The sequence below is a fragment of the Taudactylus pleione genome, unplaced genomic scaffold, assembly GCF_031769625.1.
Source record: "Taudactylus pleione unplaced genomic scaffold, aTauple2 ptg000229l, whole genome shotgun sequence".
Classification (NCBI taxonomy): Eukaryota; Metazoa; Chordata; class Amphibia; order Anura; family Myobatrachidae; genus Taudactylus; species Taudactylus pleione.
Genome location: NW_028284631.1, coordinates 5,249,418 through 5,261,060, shown reverse-complemented (window position 1 = coordinate 5,261,060; position 11,643 = coordinate 5,249,418). Strand labels below are relative to the sequence as shown.

Genomic DNA, 11,643 nt, shown 5'->3' with positions numbered 1-11,643 from the left:
TTGCAGGTGTTTTTTTTAAGTGGCCTCTAATGACTCAAAAATCAACTTAAAGGCATTTTGTATGCACTCCAATTGTAACTACAGCATTTATTTAAAAGGAAAAAAAATGCTGTCTATACTGTTATACAACATTTGTTTGAAGTTTTTTAGGGTACAGGCTGATTTCCCCACTTTTTGTACGTGTTTTTGAAGAAAATATTGCACTTAATTTTTTTCAGATGGATAATATGAGAATTGGGAACGCCGCATAGCCGTGGTAATCAGAAATTGGGCACGGTAGGAGCGTTAGTGGCTGCCGACCAATTTGATATACACCTTAATTTTTCCGAGAACTTTGGCTTGGTTCTATAATTTTGTTGCTTATTTTGTTGAGATACAATTTACACCTTCCTGTTGCACTTTTGTGGAAAGGTGAATCTTCTAGGTGCCTTCTAAAGGTGCGTACACACTGGGCGATAAAGTGGACGACTGAACGATAACGATATCGTTATTGTTCAGTCGTCCACTTTATCGTCCATTTTTAAGCCCAAAAAGATGATCGATAACGACGACGCGTGTTCCCGCGGGTCGTTCGTCATCATCGTTCATCGGGCTGACATGCAGACCAACCTGACGAACTCGTCAGGTTGCTGCATGTCAGGGAATGGGGAGAGAGCCCGGCGCTGAACGATATCATTACTGATATCGTTCAGCGGCTGTGCTCAATGTCATAAACGACATTGAGCACAGCCTGCCGGGGACACACTAGACGATATCGCTCAGGGAGCATATCGTCTAGTGTGTATGCACCTTAAAGCTGCATACACACACAACGATTTTGTTACCAACGATTTTATGAACGATTTTATGAACGATTTTCTGTCAGATTATTGGTGCGTACACACTGGGCGATTCAAGTGGACGACTGAATGATAACGATATCGTTATCGTTCTGTCGTCCACTTTATCGTCCATTTTTAACACAAAAAAGATGAACGATGACGACGACGCGCGTTCCCTTGGGTTGTTCGTCATCATCGTTCATCGCGCTGACATGCAGGCCAACCTGACGACCTCGTCAGGTTGCTGCATGTCAGGGAATGGGTGAGAGAGCCCGGCGCTGAACGATATCGCTAATGATATCGTTCAGCGGCTGTGCTCAATGTCATGAACGACATTGAGCACAGCCTGCCGGGGACACACTAGACGATATCGCTCAGGGAGCATATCGTCTAGTGTGTATGCACCTTAATGGTGCATACACACTAGACGATATGCTCCCTGAGCGATATCGTCTAGTGTGTCCCCGGCAGGCTGTGCTCAATGTCGTTCATGACATTGAGCACAGCCGCTGAACGATATCATTAGCGATATCGTTCAGCGCCGGGCTCTCTCACCCATTCCCTGACATGCAGCAACCTGACGAGGTCGTCAGGTTGGCCTGCATGTCAGCCCGATGAACGAGGATGACGAACGACCCGCGGGAACGCGCGTTGTCGTCATCGTTCATCTTTTTTGTGTTAAAAATGGACGATAAAGTGGACGACTGAACGATAACGATATCGTTATCGTTCAGTCGTCCACTTTAATCGCCCAGTGTGTACGCACCATAACTGTCAGATTTTTTAAAGTGTAATGAACGATTTTTATGAACTACAAACGATTTTTGCATATTCCCTTAATGAAAATCGTTCAGTTGACAAGTCTGACTGAACTACAAACTACAAACGTGAACGCGCATGAACGATAATCGTTCATCATTCGAGTCAGAAAGTGAACGATTTTTTCAAACGATTATCGTTAAACGATATCGTTTAACGATAATCATTAAAAAAAATCGTTGTGTGTGTATGCAGCTTTTACACACGGTCAGATTTGTCAGACTTGTCAGATTTGTCAGATGAACGATTGAACGATTAAACGATTTGAACGATTTGAACGATTGAACGATTTTTTACTGCATTAAAATGAATGGAATCGTCCAAGTCTGACTGCAAACCCATCAGATGTCAGATATCGTTATCTGACAAACGGGAACGCGCATCGTTGATCGTCCATCGTTCAGGCATGTCAGATATGAACGATTTTCCTTCAGATATGAACGACTGAACGATTTTTAAATCGTTATCGTTCATATCTGAAGGAAAAATCTGATCGTGTGTATGCACCATAAAAATATTCTATCGTTCAAAAGTGGCAAAACTAATAAAACAGTCCTAATGTTCTCTCACTCAATGACAATGAAAGGGTTAGTGGGCTGGATTTTATAGTGTGTCATTTCCACTGTTTCCACCAAGACTATTTGCCAACCCACAGAAGTGGGCGTGCATCATGAAATGCACTGAAGTATAAGTACACACACAAATTAGAATTTAATTTAGAAGCACATGCAGGCAACATTGTCCAGGCAACAGTCTCACGACAAAACATTACACTAGTTCTTCTAATAAAATAACAAAAATGTTACATATAAAACTTTGCTATGTGACTTCTCATAAAGACTGAGCAGGTGTATTTGTTCTTAATCTACAGTAGACACCATTCAGTAAATAAACATACCTGACAACACAAGTATACATACCTGACACCACAAGTATACATACCTGGCAACACAATACTAATTAATATGTAACTTGTTTTGTTATATTTATTTTTTTTCATTTCTCATAAATACCCATTCACACACTACACAACATGTTGCTTTCTCTAATTACACCGTTAATTAAATAAATTGTGGCTGTATAACTGTTATTAGAGTGGTTAGACGTGTATTTGTTGCGGTGACTGTGTTAGATGTGTATATGTATTGTTTGTTTGTTCTGACATTCCGCTCTCAAGCATGGGGAGTGGTTGTATAAATAGCACAGAGGAATGTGGCATTATTACCTTTATAAAATGATAGGGAGTGGTTGTGCTCTGTAAAGTTACCTTTCACCGGCGGGTGCACTGTCTCTTTAATTAGACATTAGCCAGTACAAAGTAGCTGCACACAAATACCTGGAGACCTTTGGCACCGCGGGAGCAGCTGCAGTGTCACCGAGAGCACAGGGGAGAGAGCCAGCTGCTGTCCCAGGAAAAGGTATTGTTGGGGGTGATGTACAGTATCCCATGAGTCAGAACCCTGGAAGGGTGGTCGCCCCGTACACCACAGCCAGGCACCACAGACCGCATTACAGAGACAGCATACATACCACAGCTACACGCCACTGCTTCAGAGCACAGCTACTACACACCACTGCTTGTACACCAATGTTACAGACCACGGGATATTACACAGTACACAAAGAAAGTAACAAAAAACAAGGTGACCGTTTGTGAGAGTAATACATTGTATCAGCATTCTATCACTGACATCTCATTGTCGGGAGGACATCTGGGCTTGCGTACCGTGTGAGTGGGTTCTGCTGTGGGGTTCATCATACAGTGACGACTGGGCACTGCTGTGTGTGTATATAGTGACAGACTTTGTATTGCTGTGTGTGTATATATAGTGACAGACTGGGTATTGCTGTGTGTATATATAGTGACTGGGCACTGCTGTGTGTGTGTATATATAGTGACTGGGCACTGCTGTGTGTGTGTGTGTGTGTGTGTGTGTATATATATATATAGTGACTGGGCATTGCTGTGTGTATATATATAGTGACTGGGCATTGCTGTGTGTATATATATAGTGACTGGGCACTGCTGTGTGTGTATATAGTGACTGGGCACTGCTGTGTGTGTGTATATATATATAGTGACTGGGCACTGCTCTGTGTGTGTGTATATATAGTGACTGGGCACTGCTCTGTGTGTGTGTATATATAGTGACTGGGCACTGCTGTGTGTATATATAGTGACTGGGCACTGCTGTGTGTGTGTGTGTATATATAGTGACTGGGCACTGCTGTGTGTGTGTGTGTGTGTATATATAGTGACTGGGCACTGCTGTGTGTGTGTGTGTGTGTGTGTGTGTATATATATAGTGACTGGGCACTGCTGTGTGTGTATATATAGTGACTGGGCACTGCTGTGTGTGTGTGTGTGTATATAGTGACTGGGCACTGCTGTGTGTGTATATATAGTGACTGGGCACTGCTGTGTGTGTGTGTGTATATATAGTGACTGGGCACTGCTGTTTGTGTGTGTGTATATATAGTGACTGGGCACTGCTGTTTGTGTGTGTGTATATATAGTGACTGGGCACTGCTGTGTGTGTGTGTGTGTGTGTATATATAGTGACTGGGCACTGCTGTGTGTGTGTGTGTATATAGTGACTGGGCACTGCTGTGTGTGTATATAGTGACTGGGCACTGCTGTGTGTGTGTGTGTATATATAGTGACTGGGCACTGCTGTGTGTGTATATATAGTGACTGGGCACTGCTGTGTGTGTGTGTATATATATAGTGACTGGGCACTGCTGTGTGTGTGTGTATATATAGTGACTGGGCACTGCTGTGTGTGTGTGTGTGTGTCTATATAGTGACTGGGCACTGCTGTGTGTATATATAATGACTGGGCACTGCTGTTTGTATTTATATAGTGACAGACTGGGAATTTCTGTGTGTATATATAGTGACTGGGCACTGCTGTGTGTGTGTGTGTGTGTGTGTGTGTGTGTGTGTGTGTGTGTGTGTGTGTGTGTGTGTGTGTGTGTATGTATATATATATATATATATATATATTAGTGACTGGACACTGCTGTGTGTATATATAGTGACTGGGCACGTGTGTGTGTGTATATAGTGACTGGGCACTGTTGTGTGTGTGTGTGTGTATACTGTGACTAGGCTCTGTTGTGATAATACTGTGATTGGGCACTGCTGTGTGTGTATATACTATGACTGAGCTCTGGTGTTTGTGTGTGTGTGTGTATGTATACACTATGGGCACGATTCAATTCAGCGCGATGTAAATAGCGCCGGGAGATAGCTCCCGGAGCTATTCAATTCATCGCGCTGTTAGGTCGGGGAAGGCTCGTTATTGCGCCTTAAACAGAGTGTTTAGGCGCGATAACGGGCATTCCCTGACCTAACTTCCCGGCGCGAGGCTGTTTTCCCGGCGCTAAGGGCAGAAAACAGCCTCGCGCTGGGACTTTTGTCGGATTTCTTCTCTCATCCCCGGAGGGATGAGAGAAGACATCATTAGTCGGACTTGTCAGCGCGGTGTATTGAATAGCTCCGGGAGCTCACTCCCGGAGTTATTTACATCGCTCTGAATAGAATCGAGCCCTATGACTGGGTTCTGTTGTGATAATACTGTGATTGGGCACTGCTGTGTGTGTATATACTATGACTGGGCACTGCTGTGTGTGTATATACTGTGACTACACTGTTGTGTTAATACTGTGACTGGGCACTAGTGTGATAATACTGTGACTGGGCACTACTGTGCATATATTCATAGGCAAACGCAGGGGGGGGGGGTTTCCATCTGCCTGGAAACCCCCCTTCCCAGCCCACACCATGACCACAATAGAAATAGTAATATAATAGATTGTTACTAGTGCTGCATGTTCTTCTCAGTATCACAAATGAAATACTTAGCACCACCTGTAGATCTTTTAACATGTATCAGCCAGTAATAAATAACCTGTGCACCAACTAGAATATCTGGAAAACATGCACTGTTAGAGATGCACTGCTATAGAGCCCAATATGTACATAAATGTCCAGGGCAGTGCTAGGTTCTTCTGCTGCTCCTCCAGGCTCCCGAACTTGCTCCAATAGTCTGGAATGGTGCCCACATCTAAAATACATACGTTCAGCTCAGACAGGATGGCCTACTGGCGCATCTAATGGCTTACTGTGATCACTGGTCCTGTATATGCTGGAATTAATACACACAATACACTTTGTATGACTCTTTTTAAAGCTGGTTGAGTACTAATTCTGACCTCTTCATTGACAAGCCATGCTCATTCTAAAATTAAGCATTTGGAAATCCCCCTCTGGAAATCCTGTGTTTGACACTGATATTTATACTACCACTGGTCACTACTGTGATAATACTGTGACTGGGCACTACTGTGCATATATTTATACTACGACTGGGCACTATTGTGATAATACAATGATTGGGCACTACTGTGCATTTATATATATACTCCCACTGGTCACTACTGTGATAATACTGTGACCATTACTGTGTGTATATTTATACTACGACTGGGCACTATTGTGATAATACTGTGACTGGGCACTATTGGGTATATATTTATACTATGACTAGGCACTATAGTGATAATAGACTTACTGGGCACTACTGTGTGTATATTTATATTACTTCTGGGAACTATTGTAATAATACTGTGACTGGACACTACTGTGTGTATATCTATGTTAAGACTGGGCACTATTGTGATGATAGTTCATGAAAAAGTGGGGTGACCTTCCTGGACCCTGAAAAAGTGCCAATTTGGTTTGCAGAATCATACAATTTAATCTCAAAACAAATTAAATGTAAAAAGGAAAAAAAGATGCTTTGGGGGCACTTTGAGGTGACTACAAATAAAAAAATACTGTAATTAAATTTGGGGTGCATAAAGCAATGAAAAAAAGTTGATTTGGGGGTAAATTGAGGCAGGTTTTTTTTTTTTTTACACCCCTAAAAATTAAATGTAATTATTGGACTATTTAAGCTAATTGGAGACTTCCAATAGCCTAATTATTCATTATGGGGGGGAGTTCTGCATGGTGTTCCAGCATTGTAAACTTAAAATAAACAATTTTCCCTACCATCTCTCACCTTCAGGGGTCTATTCAGCAAAATTGACGATGTTGCCCAGAATATTATCGGGCAACATCGTCACGATATTTTATCAATTATGATAAAATAAGTAAGCTATGCAGCAATATTTTCAGCAGGGACCGCAGTTGCGATAACACGCTGCCCCTGCAATGTCACAGAAGGGATTGTTTTCGGGATTCCGAAAACATTCCCTTCTGTTTGTTCCCTGCGCATTCTCAGTTATGCGCTCGGGAACAGTCTCCGTCTTGGCTTCCCGGTGACCGCGGAGCAGTAAGTACAGCTCCAGCCTCCCGAAACTGATTGATATGTGTATAAAGGCTTTATACTAGCCTGTATACATGTATATTTATGTGCTTTTATATTTAACATTTATGTATAAATGTTAAATATAATAGCACATAAATATACATGTATACAGGCTAGTATAATGCCTGTATAGATATATCAATCAGTTTCGGGAGGTTTAAAAGCCAGTAAAGTGACTTACCTGCTGCCGATCACTGGGAAACAAGGACGGAGACTGGGCGGGCTTACCAGATGCTGCAGGGACATATGGGAAAATTTCCCTCTGTCCCTGCAGTTTCCAAGAAATTTAAGTATTTTCTTCATGTAACGCCATTCTGAAATGGCATTATATAAAGGAAATATTTATTGAGTGATTTAACACTTTTTGCTTTGCTGAATAGCAAAAAATTTTAAAGCACTGCAGAGATCAATGGCTGATCCCTACAGTGCGGAACTCTGCGAGATGGGAAGTAATGGAGAAGATAACTCAATTATCTTCTCCATTATCCCATTGCTGAATAGGGGATTTACATAAAAAATATGGAAATCATAGTTTTCGTATTTTTTATGTAAAAATATCAATGCTGAATAGACCCCTCAGGGAGGTGTGAACTGAAAATTTACGTTTTCTCTGACTAGTTCAATGGAAGTTTTTAAATGAATTTACTGAGAAAATGGCAACTTGAAACTCGCACCTAATTGGATTGACACCTATGACTGGGCTCAGTTATGATATTTAATATTGTGAATGGGCACTACTGTGGGGTTTCATACAGTGACTGGGCATGCTGTGTATATATTTATACTATACTTAGACACTGTTGTAATAATGCTGTGACTGGGCACTACTGTGTGTAGTTATACTACGGGCATAGTCATTTGTCTGCGGTAAAATCTTAGTTTACTGCGGCTTGACTTAACGCACCTTAGTGCGGCTTTGTGAGCTCCCGCTTACGGAGCAATCCAATGGTAAAAACTGGTTGTGCTGTAAATTTCTATGATAGCACTGCTGTGTGTATATTTATACTCTGACTGGGCAGTGTTGTGTGTATATTTATACTATGACTGGGCACTATTGTGATCATACTGTAACTGTGCACTGCTGTGTGTATATTTATACTCTGACTGGGCAGTGTTGTGTGTATATTTATACTATGACTGGGCACTATTGTGATCATACTGTAACTGTGCACTGCTGTGTGTATATTTATACTCTGACTGGGCACTACTGTGGTGTTTCTTAAAGTCACTGGGAACTGCTTTGTATATATTGTTGTGATAATTAATGCTGCACATGGCGGTAGGTTTTGATGTAGTGTAATATGATAATTAAGGGCAAAATAGTTTGGCAAAATGGCATTTGTTGCTATTGTTTATTATAATAATATTAACTTTACTATGAAGTTATGGTTCCTTTTTTTTTTTTTTTTTTGTGTGTTATTTCATCTTAGGGCAAAACAGTACTTGGTTTAACTGCTTTGACTCTACCCATGTATTTATAATACAGATAAGAACGAATGACTAATGGTCTTTGCTCCTGTGGTCACATGACCCTGACCAGTTGGCATTGCTACATCTGTGTGATGAATGGACCGTCCTAGACATTTTTTAATGGGTGGATACACTGTAACGTCAAGGTGATGATTACTCTCCATTTTCTCATTGAGTGCTTTGCAGTCACTCATTTACAAAGCAGACACTAATATAAATATTATGCTACCTGTGACACTTTATTAACTGGTCTTGTAAATATTTATCAGGTTTTATGCTGAAAAGTCTCAGGGGTAGATTTAGTAAAGCTTCTAAAACTGACCAGTGATGGTGTTGCTTATAGCAACCAATCAGATCCTAACTACCTTATCTCTATTACATTCTAGAAAATCTGATTGGTTGCTATGGGCTGTTTTAGAAGCTGTAGTCAATCTACCCTTCAGTGTGGAAGCTGTGCAAGAAGTGTGAATAATTACTATTGATAGAAATTGTCCATTCTTTGTATGGCCAACTTCATTGTAAGCCAAATTGCACAGGCTCTGTTTCAATGTTTTAATATACTGTATATTATTTTAATGGGATGCGGTCAAAGTGCAGACGGTCGGGAAGCCATCTTACTAAATCCCGTCGTCTAAATCTCGACGCAGGTCTAAAGATAGGCGCCGAAATCCCGACACCATAATCTAGACAGATTGCTTCCTGAACGAAGGTAAACCAGGCACTGTTAGCGCTTAGCCGCGGGAGGGGGGGGTTAGGGTTTAGGCACCCCCGTGGGAGGGGAGAGTTAGGGTACTTACCAGCCCCAGTCGGGATCTTCAGTGTTCGGGCTTGCGGCGTCTGTATTTAGTCAAATGGCTTTCCGGCTATCAGCATTTCATACCCAACCCGTTTTAATTATTTCCCCTACCCCACCTACTGTTTTCTTTCCAATTCCATTTCTCCCCCTCTGCAATGTGTTTCATCTATGTCATCGGCAGCCCACCCCAATCTAGCTCTACATATTGTATGCTACCATCTAAACAAAATAGTTTCCCAAATGATATAAGATGAGGAGTAACTTTAAATATTTGATTATTACTATTATTTTGTTATATCCTTATTCAATTATAGATGTATTGTTTGATAATGCCACATTACATATTATATCATTTGTGTGTTTTGGGTTTTTACTCACCAAGACTGTTTTTAGTAATATATAACTCAATAAATACAGTATATGTGATATATATTCCATTGAACGGGATATATATATATATATATATTTTGCTTTTTTAATTGAAATATACTTAAAATCTATAAATCTCTCCTCGTATATTACAACTCAGAAAAAGTACCCTTACTTATCTAGGCTACGTATTAAAGGGTCTGCATGCGTTTCTTAGTGCTGTTCATTCCTATTTTTGCTTTGCATACCACTCATCCCTAGGCAACAAGTAGAGATGTAAGTACAGTATATCACTACCTTGTATTGTTAAAAAAAAAAAGAGAACATAATTATTAAGGTGTTGTTAAAAAGCCAGAAATACTAGTATGGTAAGGTGCCCCAAGTGTCTGACTGCAGCTGGGGATTGCACAGCGTGGAAACCACTCATCTGTCAGCCACACAAAATGGATTCACACTGCAACAATAGTTTAGTGAGCTGCAACTAAAACTCCTTCTGCTTACTAGCTAATATCAGTAAATGACAATATAGATTGCTAATCCCAATGAAGGACACTGCAGCCAGCTTCTTCTCACCTTGAAATTGTGGATTACATAGAACAGCAGTTTGCTGTCAGACAGCAAATACATACAGGACCTTATTCAGAATTGGAAGTAAGCACAGGTTTAAGCTTTTTTGGAATGTCACTTTCAGCTTTATCCCATTTTAAATGTGAACTGCCCTTGAGGGGGCAGGTATGTACAGTATGTAGCCATGGATATGGGGCAATCAGAAGCGCCTAAAGTACAGTGAGGGCGTGGTGTGGGTGTGTAGTCACGAATTGTGACTTAAATGGCTGCGAAACCGATGTCTGAAACCGCCACAGCTGGTGTTAACCCAGATGCAAGTTGCTTGCTGACGATGATGATGATGATGATGACAAATATAGCTTGTGTGTGATTGGATGAAAATATCTCGGACACAACCATTTATGCAAATTCATTTAAACTACTGCAAAAGTCCAAATATAAACAAATGTTTTGGGTGGGAAAAAAGGACTGTAAATGTAAAAGTGCTTTTTTTTTTTTTTGTATTGTATTTTAAATTATACAAAAATAATTCAAATTAGAAATTGAGAACGTTGTCCAACATGCAGGAGAGACTGGTGTAAATGAACAGTTACTTCTAGATTCACTTCACTTCTAGAGACAGAAGTGAACCTGGTGCTACTAGTCTCCTGGTGAGATTATTTCCAGAGGTAGGATAATGTCAATTGCCAGTGAGTCGATGTTTAGCAGCGTTTGGAGGGGCAGTTGGTGTAGCTCAGCTATTGAATTTTGGACTGTGCTGAAACCCCACCTCTGGAGCTGCCACTGGAGGTATCTATTTATTATGACCCCTCTGAAAAGATTATTTTCTATCTCTGCTCATGCCAGCGATAGAAAGTATTCTTTATAGGCCAACTGAGCAATGATTATCTTCCTGGCCAGCAGCGGTAAGATTAGTCATTCGCCAATTGCCAGGTCAGTACCTTGTCCATCTGCACATGCTAGTACCACTGCTGTCCTCAATAAATTGGCTTCTGCTGCGGTCGAGGTTATCGTTTGTGATAACCAGTGATAGCCTTCACCAGCTAGGAATACTTCGGCAGTGTTTAGGGGTATATATACTTAGGGGTATATTTACTAAAGTGCAGGTTTTTAGAAGTGGAGCTGTTGCCCATAGCAACAAATCAGATTCTACTTATCATTTTAGCTAGCATTTTGTAGAAGATAATAGCTAGAATCTGGTTGCTAGGGGCAACAACTCCACTTCTAAAAACCGCACTTTAGTAAATCTATCGCCTAGAGCACTGCTGTGTTTTTCACCTCATAAAAAAATGGAACAACAAGAGCAAAGAAAACATTACTGGGTGTAGTAGGTAGATGCTGGTAGCAAGTATTTCACTGCTCCTTACATCTCATGTTTTTCCGTCACTGGCTGGATGTACATGTGCCTATATATATCTATTAG

General features: G+C 41.0%; 1 protein-coding gene across 1 annotated transcript in view; it reads left to right on the top strand.

The window, feature by feature from the left end:
• The first annotated feature begins 2,881 nt into the window (after window positions 1-2,881).
• NGEF (neuronal guanine nucleotide exchange factor) overlaps window positions 2,882-11,643 on the top strand; it is a 151,952-nt gene continuing 143,190 nt past the window's right edge. Inside the window, exon 1 of the mRNA XM_088479259.1 lies at window positions 2,882-3,058. The gene's annotated coding sequence lies outside the window, so the exon portion shown is untranslated. The remainder of the gene's footprint in view (window positions 3,059-11,643) is intronic.